Source organism: Anopheles gambiae (genome assembly GCF_943734735.2).
Source record: "Anopheles gambiae chromosome X unlocalized genomic scaffold, idAnoGambNW_F1_1 X_unloc_2, whole genome shotgun sequence".
Taxonomy (NCBI): Eukaryota; Metazoa; Arthropoda; class Insecta; order Diptera; family Culicidae; genus Anopheles; species Anopheles gambiae.
Window position 1 is genome coordinate 277,501 of NW_026902626.1, and position 7,500 is coordinate 285,000.

Sequence of the window (7,500 nt, forward strand, 5' to 3'; positions counted from 1 at the left end):
CGGATCCGATCGAACCGTGGACAGTGGAACAGCACGTGTTCAACGTCTTCCACGGCGTCACCACATTCAGGGCAGTTGGGCGAGCCCTCCAGGATGCCTTTCTCGACGAAATAGGAGCGCAAGAACCCGTGCCCCGTGAGGAGCTGGGTGAGGAAAAAGTCAACTTCCCCATGCTTGCGGCTGACCCAGAGATTAATGTCTGGAATCAGCCTCCTCGTCTTCAGTCCTGGTGCTCCTGGTTGCCCTGCACCCGTTGTCCACTGGTCCTGCCAGCGCCTCATCGTCTCCTCCCGTTGCCGCTTTCGTATGTCCGATTGAACTCCACCACTCGCTACCTTTTCGTCGTGGCAGCGGATATCCTCCTGCATGAGGAGGACTAACGGGGTGGTGTTGGCAACAACGCAAGCGGCATCATAAGAAACGGTCTGGAAGGCGCTGGCGACTCGGAGAGCCCCCGGTCGATGCGCCCTTTGGACCGATTTGCGATGGGTCTCCTTGTCGAGCACCCATCGCCCCCAGGTGGCAACTCCGTATCGGATGATACTGTTGCCGACGTTTACGAGCTGTCTCCTACTGCGGCTCTTAGGACCACGCTTATTCGGCATCAGGCAGGTCAAGGCATTCGTAATCCGTGAAGCCTTATTGACCACCCTCTCCAGATGCCGGCTGTGGTGCTGTTTGCGGCAGAGGTCCACTCCCAGGTACTTCAGCGTTTCCGTGGATTGGATCGAGTGACCGCCCGCTTGAAGCTCTGCGAGCTGCGGGACATGATGGGTACAAAAGATCATGAACCCGGTCTTTTGGTGGGCAAGTTCCAAACCGACTCCTTGCAGCCACCGCTCGATCCTCTCCAGGTTAGCCGTTGCTAATGCGCTGACCTGTTCCGTGGTCCTTCCCAAAAATGTGAAGGCCACGTCGTCAGCGAACCCGATGATGTCCGCTCGTAGTCCTTCGAGCGGCAAGCGGAGTAGGTCGTCGTACATGACGTTCCAAAGTGTTGGTCCTAGAACCGAACCCTGAGGAACGCCAGCAGATACAGTCCTCGACACTATTCCTTCATCCGTATCGTAGTGGAGCGTTCGGCCAATGAAATAGTTCCGCAGCAACGCCTGCAAATAAGGCGGAGTGTTTTTACGCTGCAGAGCTTGGCCGATCGCTGTCCAGTTTGCCGAGTTAAAGGCATTCCGGACGTCCACCGTTACCACCGCACAGAGACGATCCCCCTTTCGCTTTTTGTCTAGAGCGACTTTACCATTGTCCATCACCCGAGTGATGGCATCAACGGTTGAACGCCCTTTACGGAAACCGTACTGGGCGTCCGAAAGTCCCCCGGTCGACTCCAGATGGGTTGTCAGCCTCCGCTGAATCAACCGCTCTAAAATTTTCCCCAGCACACTCAGCAAACAAATTGGCCGGTACGACGAGGGCTCCCCAGGTGGTTTCCCCGACTTGGTAAGCAGCACCAGCTGTTGCCGCTTCCATGCGTCGGGGAAAGTGCCTGCCTCCAGTAGCTGCTTATAGCTTTTAGCAAAAACTTCCGGAAAAGCCAGAATTGCCGCAGCTGCTGCCATATTTGGAATATTGTCGTCCCCCGGAGCTTTCTTGGGGTTGAGTGAGCGGGCAATTTCCTTCAACTCTTCCGCCAACTCCTCCTCCGAGACTGGATCCTGTGGATCCTCACCTACTTCCGTCTCGGGCCACTCCATCGGGGGACGATCGGGAAAGAGCTCATTCACGATGAACTGGAGCTTATTGGCATCCCGTTCCATCGGAACCCGAACTCCTTCCCACTGCTGCTTGCGGATTTGGTAAGCAGGGCCAAAGCCGTGCGGTTCCAATTGTTCCGGCAGATCCTGCTTGTGTTGGTCCTTGCTGAGCTTGATGGCCCGTTCCAGGGCAGCGCGTGCGTCCGACTTCATTTGACGCCTTTCCTCGCGCTGCTCCTCGGTCCGGGCCCGGTTGAACCGCCGTTTCATTCCGTGATAATGGCTGCGCAACCGATCAATCTCGGACGTCCACCAATAAACTGGCCGCCGGCCCTGTCGCCTTGGGGGTTGCCTAGGCATGGTGCCATCACAGGCCACCGTGATGGCCTGGGTAAGCTCCTCTGGCGTAGCAACATGCCCAAAAATGTCCTGGTCCCTCAAGATTTCAACGAACAAATCCTTGTCGAAGAATCTTGTGGACCACCTTCCCCCATTCGCTGCTGAGTGTACCTCGTTGTTGGCGCGCTGTCTCGGAACCCTGCCGACCACAAACTTGATAGTATTGTGGTCACTTGGGGTTTCGTCACACACGCGCCAATTGTTGTCCCCTACCAAGGAGGGGCTGCAAAAGGATACGTCCACGATGGAGTTGCGACCATTTGCCCCAATCCAAGTGCTCTGGTTGCCCTGGTTCAGGAGAACCAATCCCAGAGCAGCCGCCGCATCCATCACAACTCCCCCCCTAGATACCCTTTCCCCGTCGTTTGGCCTCCGCTCCATCCCCCATGCACCTGACCAGGCGTTTACATCACCCCCGATCACGGTGTCCCGATTCCGTGGAAGTACAGACACGATTTCGGTCCATTTGCGTTTGTACTCCTCGACAGTCAAATCGGAACCCACGGGTGGTAGGTAGACAGAACAAAAAACGATTCCCCGCATCTCGACCACAACGAAGTCCTCGCGTTGGTTGTCAATGATGCGCTGAAAAGGATAATCCCCAACTGATACCACTGCTACCCGACCAGTGGTATCGGTAACCCAATTGCTGTTATTATTCGGCACCCAATAGGGGTCCGAGATAAGCAGAATATCACAACCCTCGGCACGAGCACTTTGCAAAAGCAAGTCTTGTGCCGTTTGGTCATGATTGAGGTTCTGTTGGAACACTCTAATCATGACTGGGCTGTGGGGTTACCTTTCCAAAGTAGCGGCAACTACGCTGGCCCAGCGAATGCCCGATTGCATCCGGGCCCTCGCATCCCAAGCACTTCCGCTCCCTAGTGCACGGTCCCTCGTGCTTATCTTCCGCGCAGCGATGGCATTTGCTACTGCGGTCCTTGCCACGGCAACGGGCAGCAGTATGCCCGTATTCGTAGCACCGGTAGCATTGCCGCCGACGCTCCAAAAGCCGAAGCCTGCAGCATTTGCTGAAACCGACCGTGTATTGCCTTGCCAGGGCCTGGTCGGTCACCGCTATTGCTGGGCAGTCGAAAAATGCGACCAACGTACCGTAATGCGTTTTTACGGTCGTGATCTGGTCGCTGAAAATTTCAACGCCCAGCGCGGCACTCATTTCCGAAGAAATTTCTTCGGACGAAGTGCCAGGCGGAATGTTGGTGCAGTTCACCCGCACTGAGGGTGTCCGCGGACGGCATTTTGCTTTGCCATCAAGGGCCGCAGACACCTCTCTCCAAAGGGTCATCGTTTCCTGGTGCGACATTGGTGCTAGCTCCAGGAGTAGATGACCCTTAAAGTTTGTGCGGATTCTCTGCACATCCTCTTTCTTCACCGTTTCCCTAAGGATAGGCATCATGTCCGCGTGCTTGAATCCCCCAATTGATTCGAGCTCGATGGCGTTTGGCATTCGGCCGGCCCTGGGATTAGAAGCAGATGCCGGCTTTTGCTTGGGTTGGGGAGCAGAAGGTGGCGTGTTTGCGGCGAGGCTAGCTGCTTGCTCAGCTTCACGCTGCTTCTTCCTCTTCCGTCTCTCCCGGCGCACGGCGGTCTTCCCCTTTACCGTCCGCCATTCTTGCGCACCCTCTTGCCCCTCTAATGGTCCAGATCCCTGGTCCGTCGAACAAATTTCCCCTTCGCACGGTTCCTCTGCCACAACTACCTTGGCATTCCGACCCTTTCCCTTCTTCTTGCCCTTTTTCCCTTCCTGACCCACCAGCTGTTGTCCCTGTTCCCCATTTCCTCCTGTCTTGGCCTCATTCTCCCTAACTAGTGTGTTGAACATCTCCCGCATAATTCCCCCAAAAACAGTGAGGAATTTGGTGATATCGGTCTCATCCAAAGGCAAAGATCCCGGTTGCGGCTCCTGATTAGGGCCTGCCAAAGGCCCTAATTCTTGCTCCAACACCGGGTCCTCCACCACGAGATCCTCGGTTCCCGTTCCAACATCAACTCCTGACCCCGCCTCTCCCAGCCAAATTGCTGGAAGATTGTGCAGCAGGGCTAAGACTGAGCCGATACGCTCTTCCCAATTCGAGAATTGGGGCGTCTTGGCCAAAATAGCCCTGTGCTTTACGGTGTCCATGATAAACAGCATGAGCTCATGTTTTGCCTTTTGCAATGGGCCCATGGGATTTGACTCTGCTGGATATGCGGTAGCGAAAAATTTCCTGTCGTAAATTTGCCCTGCCTTAGAGCCCTCCCCTTGGCTGTCTTCCGCAATCTGCGGGAGAACAGAGACCCTTTTTGATTTTCCCTCCACCTCTACCGAAGAAGCTCTTCGTAGGGCAGGTGCCTTGGAAGCCATCAGCTGGGTTGTTGATGCCCGTCTACCAAAGCTGGTGGCCGAAGCCTTAGACGGGGGCATCGTTCCCAGCGAGCTACGGCGGACGGAATATCTACTCGTCACTGCCTTCGAGGGACTACTTCTACGAGCTAAAGTGGAGCGTGTGTTCATCACCATTTTACTACCGGTTAGTTTCTACGGTTAAATTCTATGAGGGTTATTATGACTGTCTACTGATTTTCTAAGGAATTTCGCAAGTAGGTTGATTGATTGATTAATTAAGTAATTATTGTCAGAATAGGGATGAATTTTAATGTCAAAATTTTAATTTAAACGGGAAAATGAATTTATTGTCAAGTTTAGAAACGTTAGATGTCAATGGATTTTGCGCTGTAATCAAATTGTCAATTACTTTTTTGTCAATATGATGAGACGTTTGATGTCACTGTCATTCAAGTTATTGATAAATTGTCAAATCTATTTGAGTGTCAATGGTACCGTGATGTTTTACGTCAATGTCTAATGGATGCAATTTAATGTCATGGGAATAATCAAATAAGATGATTAAAGTTATTTTCAAATTGATGCAACGGAGAAAGTATTTACTGGGTTAGATGGTATTGATAATTGAAAGAAAAAGCTTAGGAAGCGAATTAAATGATTGGAAGCGGATTTAAGTAAACTTTAATTAAATTTAGAAAAAGGGGAATTCCATAACATGAAAGAGTTTTCCGAGATTAAAATTTTAGTTTAATAGCTGTCAGTCTATTTGTTGTCAATAACGGTAAATGTTAGGTTTAAACAAGCTGTCCAAACAATTTAAATGTCAACAGGGTATGAAGTTGTGTATTTAAGGATTAATAGAATTGAATTTATTATTGTGTAATAAATTGTTACTTAAGCATAAGCGATTTTAATTTAATTTAATTGGTTGAATATAAATAATTGATTTTTTAAATTATTATTTAATCGGTTGCAACTGCAAAGAATTTTAATTATAACTGTCAACCAATTTAAGATGTCAAGATGACGTTAGGTGTCAGATATTTTGAGCTGTCAAATTAATTGTGTGTCAACGTTAGATGTCAAGTGTTAAAATGTCAAATCAAACTATTTTGTTATTATTAAGAGAATTTATTATTAATAATTATTTAAATTATTTAAATCAGAAAACTAATAATTTTTTTTTTTAATACATGCACAGAACCAGGAGAAAAAATAACTACGTGATTATTAAAACTTCTACTTATTAAAGAGTTATTGGTTATGGTTGAAGAAGACGAATTACTATTTAAAAGAAGTTATTGGAAATTTGTTGGTAAATATTAGAATTTGTTAAATTATTTTATATGAAAACTAATACAAAGTGTATAAATGTATTAAATAATTGAGATTTGATTTTGTAAGGGAATATAACTAATTGGATTGTGATGGAAAGTATGCTTGTCTAATTGTTGAGCGTTGAATTTGAAATTGTAATTTATTAATTTGCTCTATTGTGCTTATGGCGTTGTAAGTTAATTATTTTAAACAAAGGATTTTTTTAAAACAATTATTCGTTTAAATATTCGAGTGAAAAAAAATTAAACATTAATTTTATTTTAAATTGAAAATAATTTGCTCATGGATAGAAAATGAATTAGGGATAATATTAAAATATTCGCAGATGGCTTTCTATGTGTAATTTCAGTTTTTTCAGAGTTTTCGAGATTTGAATGAGATGAATGAAATGAATGAAATTTAAGAGTGCTTAAAAGTGACAAACTACGTGAGGAGACGTGTGTGCTTCAACATTACAGGTAAAATGGACCAAATGTCCCGTTATATTTTTGTCTATGCTACGGGATACAGGTAAAATGGCTTTCCAGTCACCTTGCTCTACGCTCCCTTACTGGAGATTTGTTTGTTAGTTTTACGAGAGTTTTGAAATTTGGTTAGGATAGATTTTGAAAATTTAAATTGTTAGTTCTACTGGTTTGGGGAATTATTCTACTTTACGAATGGTGGTTTGATTTTTTTTTTACTGTTGTGTGTCTTTTCAAAAATTAAAGGTATCTTTAAGTTGGATATTAAAATTTTTAATTAATCGAATGATATTGGGAAATATACAAGGAATTTAAAGTTTATTATTATGTAACAAATTGTAACTTCAGGAACGAAATTTTAATTTAACTTAGTTGGTTAAATATAATTAATTGATTTTTTAAATTATTATTTAATCGGTTGCAACTGTCAAAGAATTTAAATTATAGCTGTCAACCAATTCAAGATGTCAAGGTGACGTTAGGTGTCAGATATATTGAGCTGTCAGTTTGATTATATGTCAACGTCAAATGTCAAGTGTTGAAATGTCAATTCAAACTATTTTGTTATTTTTAAATTAATTAATATTAATAATTATTTAAACTATTTAAATTCATTAATTTTTTTTTTTTTTTACATGCAAAGAACCGGGAGAAAAAATAACTACGTGATTATTTAACTTCTGCTTGTAAAAGGGTTATTGGTTATGGTTGGAGAAGACGAATTATTATTTAAAAGAAGTTATTGGAAATTTGTTGGTAAATATTAGAATTTGTTAAATTATTTTATATGAAAACTAATACAAAGTGTATAAATGTATTAAATAATTGAGATTAAATTTTGTAAGGGAATATAACTAATTGGATTGTGATGGAAAGTATGCTTGTCTAATTGTTGAGCGTTGAATTTGAAATTGTAATTTATTAATTTGCTCTATTGTGCTTAAGGCGATGTAAGTTAATTATTTTAAATAAAGGATTTTTTAACAATTATTCGTTTAAATATTTGAGTGAAAAAATTAAATAAATATTTTTTTTTTTTAATTGAAAATAATTTGCTCATGGATAAAAACTGAACTGGGGATAATTTTAAAATTTTCGCAGAAGGCTTTCTATGTGAAATTTAAGTTTTTTCAGAGTTTTCGAGATTTGAATGAAATGAATGAAATGAATGAAATGAATGAAATTTAAGAGTGCTTAAAAGTGACAAACTACGTGAGGAGACGTGTGTGCTTCAACGTTACAGGTA